The sequence below is a fragment of the Oryctolagus cuniculus genome, chromosome 12 (assembly GCF_964237555.1).
Source record: "Oryctolagus cuniculus chromosome 12, mOryCun1.1, whole genome shotgun sequence".
Lineage (NCBI taxonomy): Eukaryota > Metazoa > Chordata > Mammalia > Lagomorpha > Leporidae > Oryctolagus > Oryctolagus cuniculus.
In genome coordinates this window covers 70,205,354-70,227,236 of record NC_091443.1, presented here as the reverse complement: position 1 = coordinate 70,227,236, position 21,883 = coordinate 70,205,354, and the positions used below count along the sequence as shown (strand labels likewise).

General features: G+C 41.3%; 1 protein-coding gene across 2 annotated transcripts in view; it reads right to left on the bottom strand.

Annotated features, from left to right (window-relative positions):
* Positions 1 to 21,883, bottom strand: part of SEMA6D (semaphorin 6D) — a 666,912-nt gene that overhangs the window by 198,918 nt on the left and 446,111 nt on the right. For both annotated transcript variants that reach the window (XM_051822408.2, XM_051822409.2), the window contains one exon: positions 6,447 to 6,476. The gene's annotated coding sequence lies outside the window, so the exon portion shown is untranslated. The remainder of the gene's footprint in view (positions 1 to 6,446; positions 6,477 to 21,883) is intronic.

Genomic DNA, 21,883 nt, shown 5'->3' with positions numbered 1-21,883 from the left:
TGCCAAATGGAGGCCCAAAGGATGCTCATTTTCTATTGAAGCCTACGAAGGAAAATTCTTCCACAAGCAAAATCACCACCAGTATATGTAACTAGTATATTTCTTGATTATTAACAGACTATTTAGGTTAATCTAGGAAAGACAATTGCCAGTGACAGAGAATGAGGAAGAAAATTTATAAATCAGTAATCTATGGATTAGAGCCTTCTGCATCTTTAATATAATCAAAGTCAGTGAAGTAACACAATGTCCCTTTAAGGAAATGGCAGAGAATGCAAGTCTCCTCTCGTTTGGCACACAAAGGAGCCATTCCATAATAATATTATCTTGACTGCAGAAAGAGCAGTCTTTGTTTACATGGAAGCTGGAAAATTTTGAAATAATAATCTTTAGGGTGGAGAATATACTTCACTCTCTGAGGTCAAATTATGATCTCAGCTACAAAAAACATTGCAAAGAGCTCTGAAAAGGGCTAAGAGATGACAAAGAGAGGAGACAGGAAAGAGAGGAGACAGAGTGACCAGGGAATTGTTTGGCAAAAGCCCAGCATACTCAAGGCAACTCCTGTCCAGGCCTTTTGCCGGTCTGCAGCATTATCCCTTGTCTACCATCGGCTTCCTTCCCCTGAAAGAAATGCCCATGTGCCCCTTCCAGCGCTTCACCAGCACTCGACATGTCAAACACACAATGTACAAAAGCCATCAGTGCATATTTCATGGTTATCCAAAGCAACTTCTTCAGAAGATTACTCACTTGCAAGGCAGGGGACTACATCTTAATTAAGCCTCTACTGTTGAATGAAAATATATTCTGAAATGCATTGGTACTTTTTCTTGAAACCAATAATGTTCTCCTCCTTGACATGTGTGTTTGTTTTAATAAAAGACAGGCAGATTCGCTTACAGTGATAGAGGCGAAACGCATCAACCCTGTGGCAGGAGAGAGAAGTGGAGAGGGGCAAGGCTTCAAGAGTTCAAAATCAAAACCTGCTGCCACTACTGTGCTTTATAACCTTGGAACAGGCAGTGATCCTTGATGAGCTTCTGTTTCTTTAAAAAGTGAGAGGGTAGGAGATTTCTAAGGTTTGTTTGCTGGTTGGATGATCTGTGATCTGTTCATACCGTTCAGTTTTACGATGTCATGCCAGAGATATCATTCTGACGGCCAATTAGAAAGTGTGATGACCAGGAGAGTCATATATGATTTTATTATACAGTAGTTCCCTAAAACTGTGGGGAATATATTTCTAGACCTCCAGTAGATGCCCCAATCCACAGAAAGTATAAAACTCTATATAGAATGTTTTTTCTTTGCATATAGGGGCGCTTTATAAAGTTCATGAAAAATGTGCAATGTATTTTATTTACATTCCCCCACAAACTCTCTGAAGTACCTTCATACATACCTATGACAAGTTAATTTATAAACTGGGCGCAAGGCACAAGAAGAGGTTAATAACAATTACTTATGTTAGTAATGTCAGGACAATTTTTGTTTTTACTAAATCAAGAATTTTCACCTTTTACCTTAAAGAACACACTTTATAGTTTCTCTTCATCATATCCAAATTGTCAGCATCACTACTGTGGAGCCATTACTAAGTAAAAGTACGGGTTACTTGAACACAAGTACTTCCATACCATTACAGTCCATCTGATAACCAAGCTGGCTACCAAGTGACTAACGGGCAGGGATATATACAGTGTTGATACCCTGGACAAAGGGATGATATATATACACACCAGGAGGAAATGAATGCAATGGAGTGATATTTTTCATCATGTTATTCAAAAGGGCACGTAATTTTACACTTATAAATTGTTTATTTCTAGAAGTTTTTCACGCAATATTTTTGGATGCCGTTGATCTGTAGTAACTGAAATTGCAGAAAGCAAAATGGCAGATTGAGAGGGGGGATACTATGCTTTTTTTTTTTTAAATTTATTGGGGCCAGCATTGTGGCACAGTGGGTTAACACCCTGGACTGAAGCACCGGCATCCCATATGGGTGCTGGTTCTGGTCCCGGCTACTCCTCTTCCAATCCAGCTCTCTGCTATGGCCTGGGAAAGCAGTGGAAGATGGCCTAAGTCCTTGGGCCCTCGTACCCACATGAGAGGCCTGGAAGAAGCTCCTGGCTCCTGGCTTCAGATTGGTTCAGCTCTGGCCGTCGCGGTTCATTGGGGAGTGAACCATTGGATGGAAGATCTCTCTCTCTGTCTCTCTACCTCTTTTCTCTGTGTAACTCTTTCAAATATATAAATAAAAATATTTTAAAAAAGAATATTTATTTATTTATTTGAGGGCAGAGAGATCCCATCAGTTGAAACAAGATGAATAGTTCCAGCATCATTGAAATGAGCGTTTCTTGACCTGATAGAGCAGATGATGTAAGCATTGGGACTAGGCTAGTTGTGTAGGCATAGGAAACTGATTAATAGGGCTCAGGTGTAAGAGGGCAGTGCCATCCATTCTAAGCACTTTTTCCATTGCTCCTGAGTTGTATCTTCCATAATAAAATTGTAATAATAAATACAGTGCTTCCCTGAGTTATGTAAATTATTGAATCTGAAGTGGGGGAGTAGTAGGAACCCCTTAAGGGTAGCTTAGGCACTCTATGTGTGATCGGCATCTGAGGCAAGAGCTGAGTGTTTAATACAGGGTAGGGTGTATGCGCTATTTCTGCGAATTGGTAAAGGACACCCTACTAGTGTCAGAGTATTGGCTGGTGTGAGAGGAAGCCTCTTAGGCTGCTTGCTTACTCTTTTTCTCTATTACTCTCTTACTCAGATCACTCACTGTGGGGGAAGTGAGATGCCATGTTTGAGGACACTCAAGTAGTCTACACAGAGTCCCGCATGTAAGGAACCAAATCTCTCTCTCTCTCTTTTTTTTTTTTTTGACAGGCAGAGTTAGACAGTGAGAGAGAGAGAGACAGAGTGAAAGGTCTTCCTTTGGTTGGTTCACTTCCCAAATGGCTGCAATGGCTGGTGCTGCGCCGATCCGAAGCCAGGAACCAGGTGCTTCACGGGTGCAGAGCCCAAGGACTTGGGCCATCCTCCACTGCCTTCCCGGGCCACAGCAGAGAGCTGGACTGGAAGAGGAGCAACCGGGATAGAACCGGCACCCCAACTGGGACTACAGCCCGGAGTACCGGCGCCGCAGGTGGAGGATTAGCCTATTGAGCTGCGGTGCCGGCCGGGAACCAAGTCTCTTGACAATAGTGCATGCAGAACTGGGACTGCCAGTCAACTGCCACTGTGAAACAGTGTCATCCATCAAACTCAAGCCTGCAGGGCCTGAAGGGCTGAACTTTGATAGGCTCCTGTTAAACCCTTTGCAAGCTGCTGCTGGATTCATGACCCTCAAAAACTTTGTGAGACAACACATGCTAACTATTTTAACCTGCTAATTTTCTGGGTAATTTGTTACACAGCAATAGATACCAATTACAGTTATTTATTATTTGCAGCCATCACATTTTAAAAAAAAAAGAGTTATTAATTTGAGAGGCAGAGTTGGGGGGGGGCGGATATCTTCCATCCATTAGTTCACTTTCCCAAAAGGCTGCAATGGCCAGGGCTGGGCCAGGCTAGAGCCAGGAGCTTCATCTGTGTCTTCCATGTGGATGGCAGGGGCCTATGTCCCTGGGCCATCTTCCACTGCTCTCTCTGGCATATTAGCAGGGAGCTGGGTTGGAAGCAGAGCAGCTGGGACTCCAATGGGCACTCATATGGGATGTCAGTGTTGCAGGCAGTGGCTTTATCTGCTGTGCCACAATGCTGGCCTGTAGCCATTCCATTTTAAAGGCCTTGTCATAAAATCTACCAAGGGTGTGTGCCATGGTTTCCTTAAAAGAATCTAACAAATTACTCTTGAATTCTACACAAAAAATAAATAGGCAATGTGAGTGTAGTATATACTGCATGTTCATGGAAATCCTGAATATTTACAATATTAATCCAGTCTTGCCAAATTCAACTTTCAATATCTGTGCTGGACTATTTTCTTCTATAGTTTTACTGAAGTTATTAGCATATCCCTGTTTAGTCATCTGTAAACAAACAGTGGAATGAATGCCTGCCTCTACTCCGAAGAGGTTAAGCAAATCAAGACTTTCTAGGTTCTAATTTTTTTCTTAAGGTTATTTGATCAGTTGGATTCTAAAATGTACTTAGGAATTATATTTAATAAAAACAGGTATATGCTAAGCACTTTCATTATGTAAATCTTTAGTCCACAAACTTAGATGCACAAGAAATGTCCCATTTCTTCCATTATTTTTTAGCACTCAATTTGATTCTGATCTCTATTCTACCAGATAAGAAATCCAATCTCAATTATTATGGAAACTCCTTCCTCTCCATCTTCCAGGGTCAGACAATGGTCTTAGTAAAGGCGAAAATCATTAGGGAGGGCCTTTGGCTTTCCTTTCCTACCCTGCACCTTAAAACCCCCATTATCTGATACAGTAGTTTCTTTAAGTCCAACGTGTGCCATGCACTTGCAATGGTGGAAAGAAAACTAAAGACAGACTAAACACTACACAATGCTTCAACAAATCATCCTGCCGCAGAGTCAGGGCACGAATTCAGTGTCAGGAAAAACAGAACAGAAGTAAGCAACACAGTGCAGCCTTCAGGTTTCTTAGACACTCAACATGAAGCATGAGGTGCAGAAACAATGAAGCCGGGAATACAAGGACATTTTACAAAGTAGCATTTAAATTGCAAAGGCTGGAGATATCAACAAGAAGGAAATGATCACAGGGAGATGGGCTTAATAGTAATAATAATAATAATCTGAAGCTCTAGTATTGAGAAACTTTACTGATTTCTGTGTTTAGAAATAAGAAATTGACTAGTAAATGTAAAATGAAAATGTCCACCAGTATTTATTCTCTCCCCACTCTCTCTCAAAATTGTTGCCTATTTTTGCAAGCAATAGTATTTCAGCAAGTGAAAATTCTCAAAATCCTTAATCACGTACTTATTCCCAAAGTCTGGATTTAGTGTGGAGTTTCTGACTTGGTAGAGTTGGTTATCCTGTTTAATTGGATTGACGGCGACAGTTGTAATTACCGTAGATGAGATTGCCTGTAATGTAATTATGTTTCCTGCATCAGCGTGAGCTGGGCTTGTGGAATACACACAGAAGATGCCTCCAATTACTTCGAGGTTAGGAAGAGCATCATAGTGCCTCACAAATCATGTTTGTTACTATGTAGTATTTAAAAATTAACAGAAAGCTGAATGAGTTATTTCTCTAAAGCAGTTTTTCTGACTCAAAGATGTTTCTGTTAAGAGCTACACCCTAGATTATGATGGCCATTTTCTAGAGTTATATTTAAATTTATATTTATGTATATAAAAATATATTTTAGGGCTCAACATCGGGCAGCAATAATAAATCTGATATCTTCTGTTTCTTGCTGCTTACTGTTTATGAATAGTCACTGCTTATCAAAGATATTTTTAGCAAGCATATAATACATGGTAAAGTTTAACTTGACCTTTTCTGTGACTTGAAAATGTACTGTTTTGAAAAGTAACATAGTGAATAACAAGATAATATAAAAATACTAGTGTTTATGAGTAGACGGAGCCATAATTAATACCTAAAGAGCCAGATGCTCTGCTACAACCATGCCACTCTCTATTTTCCAATTAACACTTGGAGAACTTCACAATTTACAATTGGAAACCCGGCCTTTAAACAGGACAAGGCTGCCAAAAGTACTGCAAACACATGTAGTTTAGGAGAAATGGTACACACTGGAAATCCATCCCAATCCTATTAGCTTCAGCCTTGCTCTCATTAAAAACAGAGCTGCTTATGGGTTTTTCCTTCTGAAGCATAGGAAACACAGAACTTGGAAATGTGCCCTTTTGAAAAACTTATTCTTGCATTCACAAACCAGATGGTGCACATCAAATGCATCCTGATTTTCTAATGAAATAAAAAAGGATTCCTATTGTGTTCTTTAATATGATTAACACATCTTCAATTGCTAGTTTTTACAGATACTCCAGGAAAGTTAAACAACTTGGCAAATGCTGCCCTGCTGAGTTGAGCATGGAAGCCTCTCAGTGTTAGGGCTGTACGAAGGGCACTCTGCTTTTTAATTCTTCCGAAACAGGCTTTAGCAGAGGTGCAAGACCCTGTTACAGCCACTGACAAAGAAACTTTCTTCTGTCTTTGAACATCAGAGATAAAGAGTCTACTGTCTTATAAAAGGACCAATCAAGCAAGAAAACATCTCTCGCCTGCACACTCTTCCTTTCTCCAGTCTAATCCAGTACTTGGAGTACTAAATTCACCAATAAAAACCTAATTGTGGGCACCAATTGAATGTCACACTCTTCAACAGTAAAAATATAACCAAAGCCAAAGCCAACGACATACTGGATTTTACCAACATACTGAGAACTAGTTGAGTGTAACTTACCTTGGAGGAGAAGTTGGCTTGGTCAAAAACCTGAAAGAATTAAAAAAATTATATGCATTAATTTCCTATTACTTGTAACCACTGAAAACACAACACAGAATTAAATGTAGCAGTGGTGTGCCCATTAATTTAGTAAATCAGTTTGTCATTCTCTAATTCTATGTATCTCTTACTTAAAGGAAAAGAATGGAATAAGCCAAATTGGATTCTAACTGGACTCCAATTTCTGTTCAATTCCACTGTTAGGGATATGGTCAGCTGAGGCAATACATCCACAAATAGGCTTGGGTTACAAATTGTGGCAGCCTAGAAATTATGGTTGTGTAACAGCTTTTATTTATTTCTTTTTAATAATCTTTGTTATTAAAAATTTTGATGTTCCAATATGGAAAGCAGTCCACACAGCAGACTCATAGAATGATAATCACTTTAAGTAGCACTCTGACCTTGGAATAAGATCTTTAAGGTATCCTGGTCAGGCTGAAAGCCCTATGAGAGCATCTCAGGCATAGAAAGTCAAGACACTGTGGCAAAAAAATATTCTACATGAAGGATCTCTGTGAGTGAGACCCCAGGGGAAAGGAGTGGTCATCAAAGAAGGACACTTTTTTCTGAAGGGAGGAGAGAACTTCTACTTTTCTTATGGCCTTGTCTAAATACTGACAGAGTTGGTGGATTCAAAAGGTTTCCATAGTCTAGGCAGCACATGTAAAGAGCCTCAGGTGGTCACTGACATCATACATAAGAGTGTTAATTGGTAAATTAACAACAGGAGTCACTGTGCATTAACTTTTCACACAGAACCTCTGTCCTCAATAAGTTGTTATATGAAAGTTAACTGTAAAATTTGTTCTCAGTTTGTGTGTGTGTGTGTGCAAATTGTTGAAATCTTTACTTAGTATAGGGTTGGTCTTATGTGCATAAAGTTATTTGAAAATGAATCTTAATGGAGAATGGGACTGGGAATGGGAGAGAGAGGAGGAAGTGGGGTAGGAGTGTGGGTGAGAAGGTGGGTATGGTGGGAGGAATCACTATATTCCTAAAGTTGTATGTATGGAATTTATATTCCTTAAATAAAAGGTTTCTTTGAGAAACAATTTTTGAGACATAAAAATTGTACATATTTATGGGGTATTATATAATGTTTCAATACTAGTATACATTGTGTTATATGCAATCAGAGTAAATATGTCTTTCTACTCAAACATCCAAAAATTGCATCGTTTAGTTTTTTCCTTTTAATAGAGAAATAAACAGAACATTATCTATAGTCATCTTACTGTGCAACTGAACACCAGAACTTTCACTTCTCTCTAGCTATAACAAACATCCATTCATCAGCCTTTCCCCATCTCTCCCTTTCCACTACACCCCAGCCCCAGCCTCTAGCAACTGCACTTTCATTTTTATAATTCTCTAAGATCAATTTTTTTAGACTCCAAATATGAGTAAGATCATGTGATGCTTGCCTTTCCGTGTCTGGCATATTTTGCTTAACATAACAACCTCCAGTTCTATCTATATTGCTGTGAATGCCACAATTTCATTCTTGTTTATGGTTGAGTAGTATTTCATTTTGAGTATGTACCACATATTCTTTATCTATTCATCAGTAGATGGTTACTTAGGCTGTTCCTATGGGCTATTTATTGTGAATAATACCACAATGAGCCAGCGCCGCGGCTCACTAGGCTAATCCTCCGCCTGCGGCGCAGGCTCACCAGGTTCTAGTCCCGGTCGGGGCACCGAATTCTGTCCCGGTTGCCCCTCTTCCAGGCCACAGCTCTCTGCTGTGGCCAAGGAGTATAGTGGAGGATGGCCCAAGTATTCGGGCCCTGCACCCCATGGGAGGCCAGGATAAGCACCTGGCTCCTGCCATCGGATCAGCGCGGTGCACCGGCCGCAGCACGCCAGCCGTGGCGGCCATTGGAGGGTGAACCAACAGCAAAGGAAGACCTTTCTCTCTGTCTCTCTCTCTCACTGTCCACTCTGCCTGTCAAAAAATAAAAAAAAATTAAAAAATATTGTGAATAATACCACAATGAACAGTGCAATGTCTTTATGAAAGACTAATTTAGTTTTACTTAAACCTAGCTCAGTAGTGAGACTGCTAAATCAAATGGTAGTTCTATTTTCAGTTTCTATGAGGAGCCTCCATACTATTTCCACAAATGGCTGTATCCTTTTACCTCCCCACCAACAGTGTGCAAGGGTTCTATTTCCTGCACATCCCAGCCATCACTTATTATTGTTTGTTGTCAATTTAACTGGAAGAGACATCTTTAAAAATTCTTTTAAAATAACTTTTAGGTCTCCATTTAGTTTTGTCTTCTATTCCTCCCTCCCCAGATGAGAGGAAAATGTCTCTGTGCTGTCTCATGAAATGCAGCATCATATCTCACTTTTCCTAATGCACTTCTCCAGTCTGACAGGCAGGAAGAGCACACACTACCAACAGGTCCAGTCACACAACACCTAGACCCTGGAAATAACAAGCGTGTAGCTTCCCGTCCTACAAAATAGATCAGTGAGTCTATCAGATCTAAAAGCCGAAGTTGGAAAATTGAAGGAAGGTATTTTGAACAGCACTGTGTGGAAACTATTGCTGAGTTAGGTGTTCATGTAAGCCAAACACCAAGCCTTGTTCCCAGTTTGTTTCACAGAAGCATTTAATATTACATTCAAAATATTCATATGCTTCAACCTGGGCTAGAAAGATTTAATTAAAAACAAACACTACTACCAACAGCTTCTGTGGCTGATCAATACTTCAGGATTTGAAAAATGTTTTCCCTAAATGCTACACGATGCCCCAGGACCTGAGAGCTTTTCCTCTTCATTGATGTAAGATTGCTTCTCCTCTTGGTATCTTGCTAATAAAAAAAGTACTTAGCAAACAGCTACCAAATCCATCAAAAGGTTAGAATTCTTTTTATTTTAGTGCTCTTTCTTAATGGGCAAACATTGATTGATTAGTTCACCTAGAACATTCATAGCCTTGGGCAGAAACAGAGTTTTAGACATATTAGTGGACTGGATTTGAAAAAGGAAAAGAAGAAAATCAAGATTCAAGAATATAATGAACTTTAGAAGTGTAAGAAAAGAGCAAGTCCAGGAAACATATTAAATTTTTTTGATTTATTTAGAATTAAATAGTGGTATTTTGAGTTGTACTGCATTTTCACATGTCTGCTGGTTCTTCATCTTAGTTGGAAATGTACTCACATTATCATCTCTAAATTCCTTTGGACAGTTTATCTACAAAATGCTGAGATCACCATATTCCAAATGCTTTTTGAAAAAAAAAAAAATAACAACAATCTTTGCCCCCACGAAATATCAAACCTCTGTTGTTTCTCTCTTACCCCCTAACCCTGATAGCATTCAAAGTACTTTCAGAAAAAAGCCTTCCAAATTTGTTTACTTTGCAGAAGAAACAAGAGGTAAAACAGAGAGGCAGTTAATTCCTTACCACTGGTTTTGATAAAGTGAGAGGAACTACTGGAACACTGGTGATATTAGTCTCCTTTTACTTATTTTTTCTCTACTTCATACTCTTCATAGTGCATCTGGAAATAAGAGCCCTCAAGTGCAAAAATGTATATCTGATAGGAACTGGTATTAAATTTAAGTGTGCATGAATATCCATTGGTGAGCTTCTCACAAATGCAGATTCCTGGGTTCTGAATCCCTACAGGGTTAGTGTCCAGGAATGCTCATTTTCAATAAGCTTTACAGGTGGCAATGAATAGGCTGTGCTTCTTAACAACATTTTGATAACAGACTCCAAAACATATAAAAAGGTAATTTAAGTTGACATCTCATCTTAGAGTAGGTACTCAAAAATTTAATTTTTCATAAAATAATATTTAATAAGTGTATCTTGTTTATTATTTGCAAATATTTTTCCTCTATGATCTCCAATAGTTCTTTGACCTGCTGCAAGCATGATTTTGCCCTCATAATCTACAGATCACTGAAAAAGGGCGAAAGTTTAGGTGATGTAGACTAGTTAATGTGGCCCTTGTTAACTGTTTAAGTTATAGAATACTTAAAATTTATAGCTGGAAGGACTTCAGAGAAAATGTAGTCCAATGTTTTCATTTTTTTTATGTGAGGGAGCTTTCATGCATGGAGATGAGCTAACTTTAGGATTATTTTATAAGTGGGAATGATCTAAAAGATTAATCAATATTTTTAGCTGTGAGCTTAAATAACTCCCAGGTGTCTGCTTAATTTTTACCCCATCTTAGTTCAGATGGAAATATCCACAAAGAGACCTATGTAAGTAAATATGATTAATCATAATCAGTCATCTAATGTCTTGAATTTGCCTAGGACCAAAACACTGAAATGGATACATGGCATCCTGCTACTTCTAATTTTCCAGCAATTCGTGAACACTTTAGCTTTGCTTGGGATAGCACAAACCTTTCAACCTTCAATTATAATTAATTTCATGAAAGGCACTGAAGTTCCCAAATGTGTGTCTTGAAATTCCTTGAGTGTAGAATAGACTTTTCCAACATGCATCAAGCTTGCATAAATGATAATGAACACATTATGGTTTCCTTTGCAACAGCCTTTGGATGTCACTTACCTTATCTATTACTATTGGATTTGGACTCTGATAACTAAACCATCTAGCAGAACCAACAGAATAGTACAATGAAGCCAACATGAAGGGACTGCTACAAAGACGCCAACTTTTAATTTAAAACATACATAAGAATAATGAGAAATGATTATCTCTCACATGATCATTATTACATGGTAAATTTTAATAGAAAATGCATAGGAAGCACACAATTTGAAAATAAAGACAACTGTTAAATTGAAAACAATCAATTTAGTAAAATACAGTATTGTAGCTGGTGCCGTGGCTCACTAGGCTAATCCTCCACCTGCGGCGCAGGCACACCAGGTTCTAGTCCCAGTCGGGGCACCGGATTCTGCCCCGGTTGCTCCTCTTCCAGTCCAACTCTCTGCTGTGGCCCGGGAGTGCAGTGGAGGATGGCCCAAGCCCTTGGGCCCTGCACCCGCATGGGAGACCAGGAGGAAGCACCTGGCTCCCAGCTTTGGATAAGCGCAGCGCGCTGGCCGCAGAGCGCCAGTCGTAGTAGCCACTTGGGGGATGAACCAACAGAAAAAGGAAGACCTTTCTCTCTGTCTCTCTCTCTCACTGTCTAACTCTGCCTGTCAAAATAAATAAATAAATAAATAATACAATATTGCCTTCATGTTTCCTTGTTGCTATTGATTCACATAACTTTGTCATAGACCAGCACTTGCCTACAACACTATTTTCAGAGAGCCATTGCTTTAAAGTTCTTTGAAGCTTATTTCCCAAGCAGCATTTTCAAGGGTGCATTTGATAAAACACTCACTCCTTGAAGCTTCCTACTTTTGGGAGAAAGGAACAGTGATGGTGTTAGTTGGAGTGACAGTGGTGCTTAACATTCTAATCCCCTTTCATAGATTCTTAGTGTAAAATATTATAGATTCAGAGTTCTGTTAAAATAAAGAAAAGTCTCACTTTATTTTATTCATCATTTTTAAAAGTTTTTACCATGGGGAATATTCTTTGCACATAGCATCTATTAACATTCTGCAAAACTTGTCTTTTGTAGGAAATATTCCAGTCTTTCCGCTCAACATCCTAATCTGCCAGTTAGTTAAAAAGCCCACCATCCTCTCACAGTCCAATATGAACCTTGTAGGAATATTTGACCTACTCTCAAGAAGTATTTATTACTTAAGTGGATCTGAAGTGAACCTAACACTGCAGATCACAGGGTCAAAAGCCAGCCTAGAATAAAGTCATGGAAGGAAGGGAAGGTCTTCTTCAGAGAAATTTTGTTTATCCAATCTCACAAAAGCAAAGCATGTCTCCCAGGTTTCCCCCTTCTTTATCATTTTTGTAGGTTCAGTGGTGTACAGGAAGACCTAAGCAATGACAACTTTAATAGACAACACGTGTTTCTCCCATATATATATAACTTGTAGACAGAAAATGATAATAGAGTTTGATGAGCATTCTAGAGTAGAACAGAACAGAATAATTTCTCTCACATGGATATAGAACCATATATATATATATAAACCATATATATATATAAACCATATATATATATATATAAAACCTCCAGGTGATTCTTTTTTTTAAGATTTATTTATTTTTATTTGAAAGAGTTACACAGAGAGAGGAGAGGCAGAGAGAGAGAGAGGTCTTCCATCTACTGGTTCCCTCCCCAACTGGCTGCAGCAGTGCCGATCCAAAGCCAGCAGCCAGGAGCTTCCTCCGGGTCTCCCACATGGGTGCAGGGGCCCAAGGACTTGGGCCATCTTCTACTGCTATCCCAGGCCATAACAGAGAGCTGGATCAGAAGAGGAGCAGCCAGGACTAGAACCGGCGCCCATTTGGGATGCCGGCATTCAGGCCAGGGCTTTAACCTGCTGTGCCACAGCGCCAGCCCCTCTCCAGGTGATTCTGATGTGAAACTTTCAGAGCCGCTGGTCCAGATGCTGGTGGTTCAGCACTGACATGAGGACTCTGCTCCAAGGATAATCCAGGAACCCAGACTGGTCTCTCTTTTTGCTCCATTCACCATACCTTCGGATGTTTCCTTTTTTTATTTTAAAGATTTATTTTATTTATTTGAAAGAGTTACAGCGAGAGGTAAAGATAGAGATAGAGAGGTTTTCTATCCACTGGTTCACTCCCTAGATGGCCGCAACAGCTGGAGCTGTGGCGATCCAAAGCCAGGAGCCAAGAGCTTCTTCCGGGTCTCCCATATGGGTGCAGGGGCCCAAGCACTTGGGCCATCCTCTACTGCTTTCCCAGGCCATAGCAGAGAGCTGGATTGGAAGAGGAGCAGCCGATCTTGAACCATCACCCACATGGGATGCCGGCGCTTCAGGACAGGGTTTTAACCCGTTGCACCACAGCTCGGGCCCCCGGATGTTTCCTTTGAGCACATGATCTCAAGTAACTTGCTGCCACATGTGTGCAGTCACCACACCTGTGATCTCTTTCACAGGAAACATTTTCCAAACCAGGCATCTCTGGCTTCTTGAGTCATAGACCTAGTTTAGGCTCTCACCTACTGTATCTAGACTGCTGCGATAGTCCTTATACGGCATCTATCCTGTTCACCACTCCTCTCCAACTAGTCCACCCTCATCTAACTGGTGGAATGATTTTTTAATGTAATTTTTGTCTCTTAATGGACAAGCATCTGATTCTACAGAGGCAAATCCCAAATTCTACAATGAAGGTCACCGGGTCTTCTTAATAGCTGGTACCCAACTTTCTTTTCAGTTACACCTCATTCCCTCAGCTGTATATGTTCTGGATCCTGTAGCTGCTGTGCTGTTTCCTGAATCCACTGGACTCTCCATGTCTTTATGCTTGGAATACCTGTATGCACACTTCTCTACATGCAAATTCTCACATGCCTCTGATGGACTTCTGCCGGTCTTCTTTCCACCTGGTGAACAACTGCTCACTTGTCAAAATCTAATCCAAACATCGTGGTTTATGTGGGGAGTTCCTCAACGCCCCCAAGCACAGTTTCTTCCTTCTTTGTGCTCTCATTATTGTTATTCCTACCTGTTCTATCCTCGGATGCTCAACAAACTCTATTACAATTTTCTGTGTACAAGTCTGCCTCCCTCATAATAAGTTTTTTTTTTTTTTTTTTTTTTTGACAGGCAGAGTGGACAGTGAGAGAGAGAGAGACAGAGAGAAAGGTCTTCCTTTGCCGTTGGTTCACCCTCCAATGGCCGCTGCAGCCGGCACACTGCGTTGATCTGAAGCCAGGAGCCAGGTGCTTCCTCCTGGTCTCCCATGTGGGTGCAGAGCCCTAGCACCTGGGCCATCCTCCACTGCCTTTCTGGGCCACAGCAGAGAGTTGGACTGGAAGAGGAGCAACCGGGATAGAATCCGGCGCCCCAACCGGGACTAGAACCCGGTCTGCTGGCGCCACAGGCAGAGGATTAGCCTATTGAGCCACAGCGCCGGCCACTCAATAAGTTTGAAAAATGCTCACATCTGAGGGAATAAGAGGAAGGGTTGGAGTGTGAGTGGGAGGGAGGGTGGGGGGAAGTGTCACTATTCTTTAAATCTGTATATATGAAATACATGAAACTTGTATAACTTAGATACAATTTTTAAAAAATGCTTACTCTGAGAATTTCATATCCTAATTTCTAGGGTCTAGAACAGTGTCAGCATCCAGTAGGGACCCAGTAATGGATGATTTAAAGCATAAATGAATGGACTTATTCTCAAAAATTATCTCAAGGATGTAATGATAGTCATTTACCACCTACTTATAATTTGCCTATGGGTGTCCCTGAGAAACACACATGGAAGTGTTTTAGTTGTTAATAACATGGTGAATCCTCCAAATTCAGTAGTGGGAAATTATTTTTCAAAATGATTACTTCCCTTTAAAGAGGAAGAGAAGGAAAAAGAGGTAAAATAGAAGGAACGAACTCTAGGACCATGTCAAAGGAAGTGAATTTTCCACTCCCAATGCAAGGAATGTGTTTATACCTACAGGAATCAGGTAGTGAGTCCCTTAATAGTGTTTCAACTCTCTAAGGAACATATATTTTCCTTCATGATTTGAAAGCCTTCATGGCACCTGTCCCTCTTGCCAAGCAGGGGATGTGAATTATGTTGTCTGTGCACTGATGAATTAAATTTCCTCAGAGTCCACCACAATGACACTTTAACTTGAAATCATCCCCTTCAATTTTTGGAATGAAAGGACAATGTCCTGATGTTTGGAGATATTCTTTTAGTTACTTAAAATTTTATGTCCAGGTTATGGCCCAAACTCGAGGGTTTAAGTTGAAACGTTCATTTTCAGATTTTTCCATGTAATTCTCTTTGGACTGAAGATAGAACTTTTCTTGACTAATCATGGTACAAAAAGTAGTGAATGCTTCTGAAATTCTGGGTCAAGTTATAGACAAGGACACTGGACAGGTGAGTGGTACTGCTCTGGCTCTCAGGAAGAGGCACAAGGGTAGGTCCCTCTTTTTATGAGCTGCACTGTGCCAAGCCCTAACTTGATTTACTCCATCAGTGGATGCATTCTGGAAGGCTATGCTCATTATAGTACTTTCTCACTAATCTGAGAAAACACAATTAATGTGATTGGCAACATTGTTACTTTTCATGATGAACCAAGGAATATATAGAGAGTTATGATGAATAATCATTGGATGTAAAGTATTATGGACTACAATTACAATTTGTCAATTATGGAGCGACTATACAATGCACATAAAAACTACACAATCTTTCCATAATTTTCCTGAAGGGCCCTTCTAGATGCAAATTTTTATTTATGTAATTTTCATAGGATGTAATTTGACATAGTCTCTATCTCCTAACAAAAGGGTTTGTTATAGACACTCTATTTAGCTTGCAATTACCATATAGTTACATGACTATTCACAGAAATTCACTCCATGATCACTGATAAAAATGGCCAGCTAACACAACTGAAATTAACATGAGGAAAAGGGCTCTGCCTCTCACCACACCCAGTCAATCAATCACAGCAAAATGACCCAACCTTGACCGCAATTCTGGGATGAGATACAATTAATCTGTGCTGAGTCAGAAAGATTCATAACTTAGGTTCTGTTTTCCCGCTCCAAGCACAGTTGGATGCTGTGAGGGGGAAATGTGGGAGAACTGGTTCCCATCAACAAAGTAAGATCATCTTGAAGTCTGAGATTTGCAAACTCTTTTTCACTTTTTTCTTCCATCCTAGCCCTACTCTTGTGGCCTTTCACATAGGAAGTTATTGATTTTTAATGAAATATACTTTCCCAGCTTCCCAATTTCAGAAGTAACATCTACTTCAGTGACTATTGGAAACTTAGCTTACAGATGGAAAATGTCCACAGGAATGCCACTGATAGCAGTAAACAACTTCTTCCTCCTGGATTTTACTCTAGAGAATCAATCTGGGTCTCCTAGAGGGATGGTAGGAACCCAATCACTTGAGCTCTCACCTCTGCCTCCCAGGATCTGTAATAGCAGGGAACTGGAGTTAGGAGTCAGGGTTGGGTATTATACCTAGGTGCTCTGATGCAAGACATGAGCCTCTTACCCACTAGCCAAACATCCATCTGGAAAAATTTATCATTTAATACTGACAGAAAATAGGGTGTCTGGGGTTATGTTACTATAATCAGCTCTTTCCTATTTTCTCCTGTGGATCGTTCCAAACCTCACTGTCACCAAGCCCTCACACATCACATTTCTTATAAGGGTCAGCAGAAAGTCTTGCTTCTTCAGACACACAGATACTGGATGCTGATACCTGTTAGCACCTTGATCGTCAACTTTCCTGTGTCCAGAACTGTGAGAAACATATTCCTGTCATCCATGAATTACTCGGTGTTAGGCATTGTGTTACAGTATCAGGAATAGTCTAGGACTACTTGATTCCAGCTGTGGCCATGATCTGACTGAACTATAGGAGAGATCTTAACTTCCTGGGGCTGTCAGACACAGTGCCACAAACTGCATTACTTAAAACAGCAGGAACTTATTTTGGAGGTTAGACGTCTGAAATCAAGATGTCAGCAGGGCCACGCTCTCTCTTAGATTTTGGGCAGAATCCTTCTTTAACTTTTCTGAGCTTCCGGTCACAGTCCTCAATCCTTGGCATTTCTTGGCTCTCAGTGACATCACCTCAATATCTTCCTCTGTCATCACATTCCCTCCTGTCTCGCTCCTCTTCTTGTAAGGATACCAATCATACTGGATTAACACCCTTTCTTACTGCAGTATGATCTCATCTTCACTAATTATATATCTACAGAGACCCCATTTCTAAACAAGGCCACACTAGAAGGTAATGAGGTTTCGGACTTCAGCAAAGTTATTTTGAGCAACACAATTAGTCTCTCAAGAGACCCCAATCTAAAACCACCCAGCTGAACCCAATCAATTCACGAATCTGTGCATGAGAATAATAAAATGGTTTCAACCCTGTAAGAGTTAGTGTGGCTTATCCCATAGCAAGAGATAACCGAAATCCCTACTGTGCTCAAATCTCCTCAACGTACTGCAGCATGGCCTTGCCTAAACACTTTCCTGACGCTGGTCTTTGTAGGCCACCCATGACGACATTGTGTTCAATGAAATGGGCAGATTCACTGCCCTAGGAGGCTGCTGTGGCCTATTCAAGGGTACTTCAAAATGCATGTGGAAAAGTGGAATTAAAGGAGAAGCTTATTTTGGTGTAAATGATTTTAGAATCCATGCATAGTTTTTTCATCTTCCATGAGCTTTCTGACGACCCCTTGTCCATGTACCTATGTTCCACCATAAAGTCCACTGAAGTGGCCAAAGGAAATGAATGAAAGAGGAAATTCATCAACTCGCTGGAAAACAAAGAAGACATGAGCTGACCAGAAACTTGAACTGCTTCTTAAAGATAGGAAGCAGAGAGAATTGCATGGAAAGAAAAACAAACAGGAGAAGACCACTGAAACAGGAAGCATTTGCTTTCTCCACAGAGCCCACACTCAGCCGGAGGGGGCTACAGTAGAACCAGGAGGCTCTGTCTGACAGCAGAAGTCAGGCTCTCTTCTCCCTCCCTGCCTTCCCTACCATGCAGAGCACCCAGTGGAGACGAGCACCCCCTCCCCACCCCCCACACTCCTACATTTGTCAGGAAAAATAACAGCACAGGACAGGAATCATGAGAGTGCTTCCCATGTATCTGACCTTTTCTGTCACCACCATCTGGGAGATGAGCTGTGGGGATGCCCTCTATGTCCAGCTGCCCAGACACCTTAAAGAGCGCCTGTCTGGAGGGGACTGCCATCCCACTCCCCAGATTCTCCCACTCATGCATCAACCACAGAATGTGCAGGTCTGTTAAGATCATGAAACACCTTTAATTGAGCGTTTCTCAACCTCAGTTCTATTGACACTTGGGTTGGATAACTCTTTGTTGTGGGAACTGTCCTGTGTATCGGGGCATACTTAGCAATATAACCTTGGCCACTGCCCACTAGATGCTGTTAGAATGTCTGCCCCCCAATCCAGTTGTGACAACTGAAAATGCTTCCAGACAGCACCAAACATCTCCTGGTGGAGTTCCATTGCTTTCAGTTCATGACAGACAAACCCTCTCTTTGGCTCTGGTTACTGGGAGACTATAAAACTCAATCCTCTAGGAAATACTAGTCTTGTCTAAGTGTAACTGCCTTCTAACCCCCTACTCCCACTCTCTAAATTCTCCCAGGGACTTGACTTTGCCTTTCACAGACAAAGCCACAACAGCAGCTCAGACTTTTAGACAACATCCAGATGGCTGGTCTTCAGACTGCAATTGCAAATGCCTGCAAGGAAGGCTTCCTGCAGCCCCCACTAGGTGATTTGTGGTTTCTGAGATGTGCAGTTCTTGTGCTAACTCAAAGCTTCTCCCCAAGTCATGACTTTGCTCTGAGTCCGAGGAGTGTGGCTTACAAAAGAGGAAAGGCAGGAATGGGCAGTTGAAAGGCTGATACAAGGACTCAACTGCTGAAGTTAGTGGAAGGGCAAAACGCTCTCTCAAGGATCATGGTGGCACAGGCTACAGTTCAGCCTCTTAGACAAGCAGTCTTGTTAGAATTTCATCTGGGTTAACCACCCTCTTCTGAAAAGGAGGTGTGCCCTGGAGAAGGCAAGCCTCCCTGTGAACCAGGAGACCCTGCAGATGAAAGAGAGTATGGAAGGATACCTTGGAGAGTATGAAGACAGATCACACTGTGGATCTTTTGGGCTAATCAGTTCTCCCTACAGGGACGAGGCATGTGAGAAAGAGGAGTGAGGTGGAGAGAGCTGAAGCCCATCAGATCAGACTGTCCAGAGGTGGCAGGAGAATTTAATTCCTCCAGTTAGGAATCAAGACATCCTACCCCTGCTTTTTTCTGATGGCAGTACATGCACACGATATTACCTCCAAATCACTCTTTGCAGAAGGACCACAACTGTCCAAGGACATCAGTGTTGCCAGCTCCATTCTCCTTTAGGCACAGTAGCAAGCTCACCTGTCAACGCCAATGGAGAAGGAGGAGGAGAGACAGGCATTCTGCAATTTACAAGATGGGAATGTAGTAAGTCATATAAAGAAGAAGGATGAGGAGGAGGAGGAAGAGGAGAAAGAGGATGAGGAGGAGAAGGAGAGGCAGTTGTTGCTCTTATTGCTCCAGAGCAATGGTCACCAAATTCTGGCTCCACCACCTGTTTGTGTAAATAAAGTTTTATTGGAACACAGCCACACTCATCTATGCTTGCTAACAAAGAAAGGGTAAATTACTTGTGACAGAAGCCAAATGGCCTGCAAAGCCTAAGATATTTCCTATCTTGTCTTGTACTGAGAATGTTTGCCAGCCTTGGCTCCAGAGGACTGCAGGCAGAATTTGTTTTACACCACACAGTGTGCTATTTCTCTTCTCCATACAGTAATATCCTTAAACAAACCATATGGCTGAGGTTTGGCAGGAGATAGGGTTAGATTTGGGGTATATTTATTTCCCAATGAATGATGCTTTTCAGAGAGGTCTGAAATGCTATCCTTCGGGGATCAGTTTGGATACTCTTGTGACAGGGACAGAAAATGGAGAGAGCCAACATGGGGTGTTTGGGGGACAGAGGTCAAGGTGGGGTGATGGCATTGCTTTGGAAACCTGGGCAGAGCCAGGTGACTGGTGGAATGGGGCAGGCAGAGGGAGATTCGTCTCTCGGATAGTCTGTACTGCCAGCCATCTTGCCTTCCTTCCTCTGTGCGCCCCTTTTATGGGTTCCGAGGCTCCCCTAGCTGCAGGAAGAGACTGCCCACCTAAGAATGCTGGAGCCCCTACCCCTCTGTTGCTCCTATGTTGCAATCACACCCTGCTCTTCTCTTTTTCCTCAAACCCAGACCCCCTGGAGACTTGAGGCTCCAGTCTACCCCTTTGGCAGCCTTCCCAGCACACTGGAAGCACCCTAGGGAGCAGAGAGTGAACACAAACACAGGCAGGTCTTGTAAAAAGCCTGTCAAATTTCATTTTGAAAATCTCACCCTGCATTGAAATACAGTTCTAGCACAAAACAAGTAGCAAAACAGAATTTTCTTTACAGATTGATGGTGACAGGCTTGGGGGGCTTGTGAATGCATCTGTTCTACAGGATTTTTCATTGAAGAAAATTCATTTAATTCCACAAAGCACTTTCACCATTAGCCAGCTGCTGGAGCAGGGGAGGCTTGACACGTGGAAATCCATTTTAATGTGGTCTTGGTTTACACTGGGTTTACCTTCATTTAGTAAAACATGGTGTATTCAGTGATGGGCCATCAAACATTTGGATAATTTGGCCACCTTTTATTTATTTGTATTTGTGTTAATATTTTATACCAAAAAGCACTTGCACAGAAATGGTCTCCCCCAGACACCTGAGAGGTGGGTAAAATGCCTTACATTTGTATAAAATTAGGATATTATGGCTCAGTTTGGTTAACTTCTTTGCTCAACCACAGCTTCCCTAGGGTAGAAGGTGGATATAAATTAAGATTCTTTGTTTCTAGGTTTTTGGAGTTTCCCCTGGCATCTTTGCTGCGCTGGTTCCTGCCTCATTATAGGCCCCTGCTATTTCTTGTAAGAAGTCCCATTCACTATTCTTGCTAAGCATTGTGTGTACTAAATAAAGAATACCTTATGCCAAGGTTTGGGTGTGATTTGAACGTCCCCTAAGGATCCATTGTGAATGGAGGCCTGCTCCCCAGGGTGGAGAGTTTTTAAGTGGGTGGGACTAGTAGGAGATTCTTAGGTCACTGGGGAGGGGCATGTTCTAGGAAGGTAGTACTTACACAAGTCCTTGAGTTAAGCCAAGAGAATTATTACACAAGGAACAAGCCTGGCTCCTACTATCCTCTCCTACCATCTCTAGGCTGTAGATAGAGTTACTTGTTTGCTCCCATTCCTGCTCCCTCCAATGCAGCCAGTGGACAACAGTCTCCAAAACTGTAAGCTAAGTAAACCTCTTTTCTTTATAAATAAACTGCCATGGTGATAAGAAACTGAAAAATACACACCACAAACACATCCAAGAGTCTATGATAAACAGCATACAACAGAACCCTTTTAAAAGGCATTTTTATCATTAGTAAATATTAAACATAATTGTCCATTATTATCATCATAGAAAGGACTTCTCAGGTAAAAAGGCTAAGAAATAGCAAAGCAATAGGTTTGTTGAAGAAAGTACTGGAGGGTTCGGGGGATCTACAGTGGTCTTGCATTGGGATATAATCCCAAACAAATGATCTCCCATAGCTCTGTCCCTCCTTCCAAAAGCCAGAAAGAGATGTAGAGAGGTTGTGTCCACGGTGGTTAGGACTGCAGGCTGGAGCCAGACAGATCCTGATCAAGTT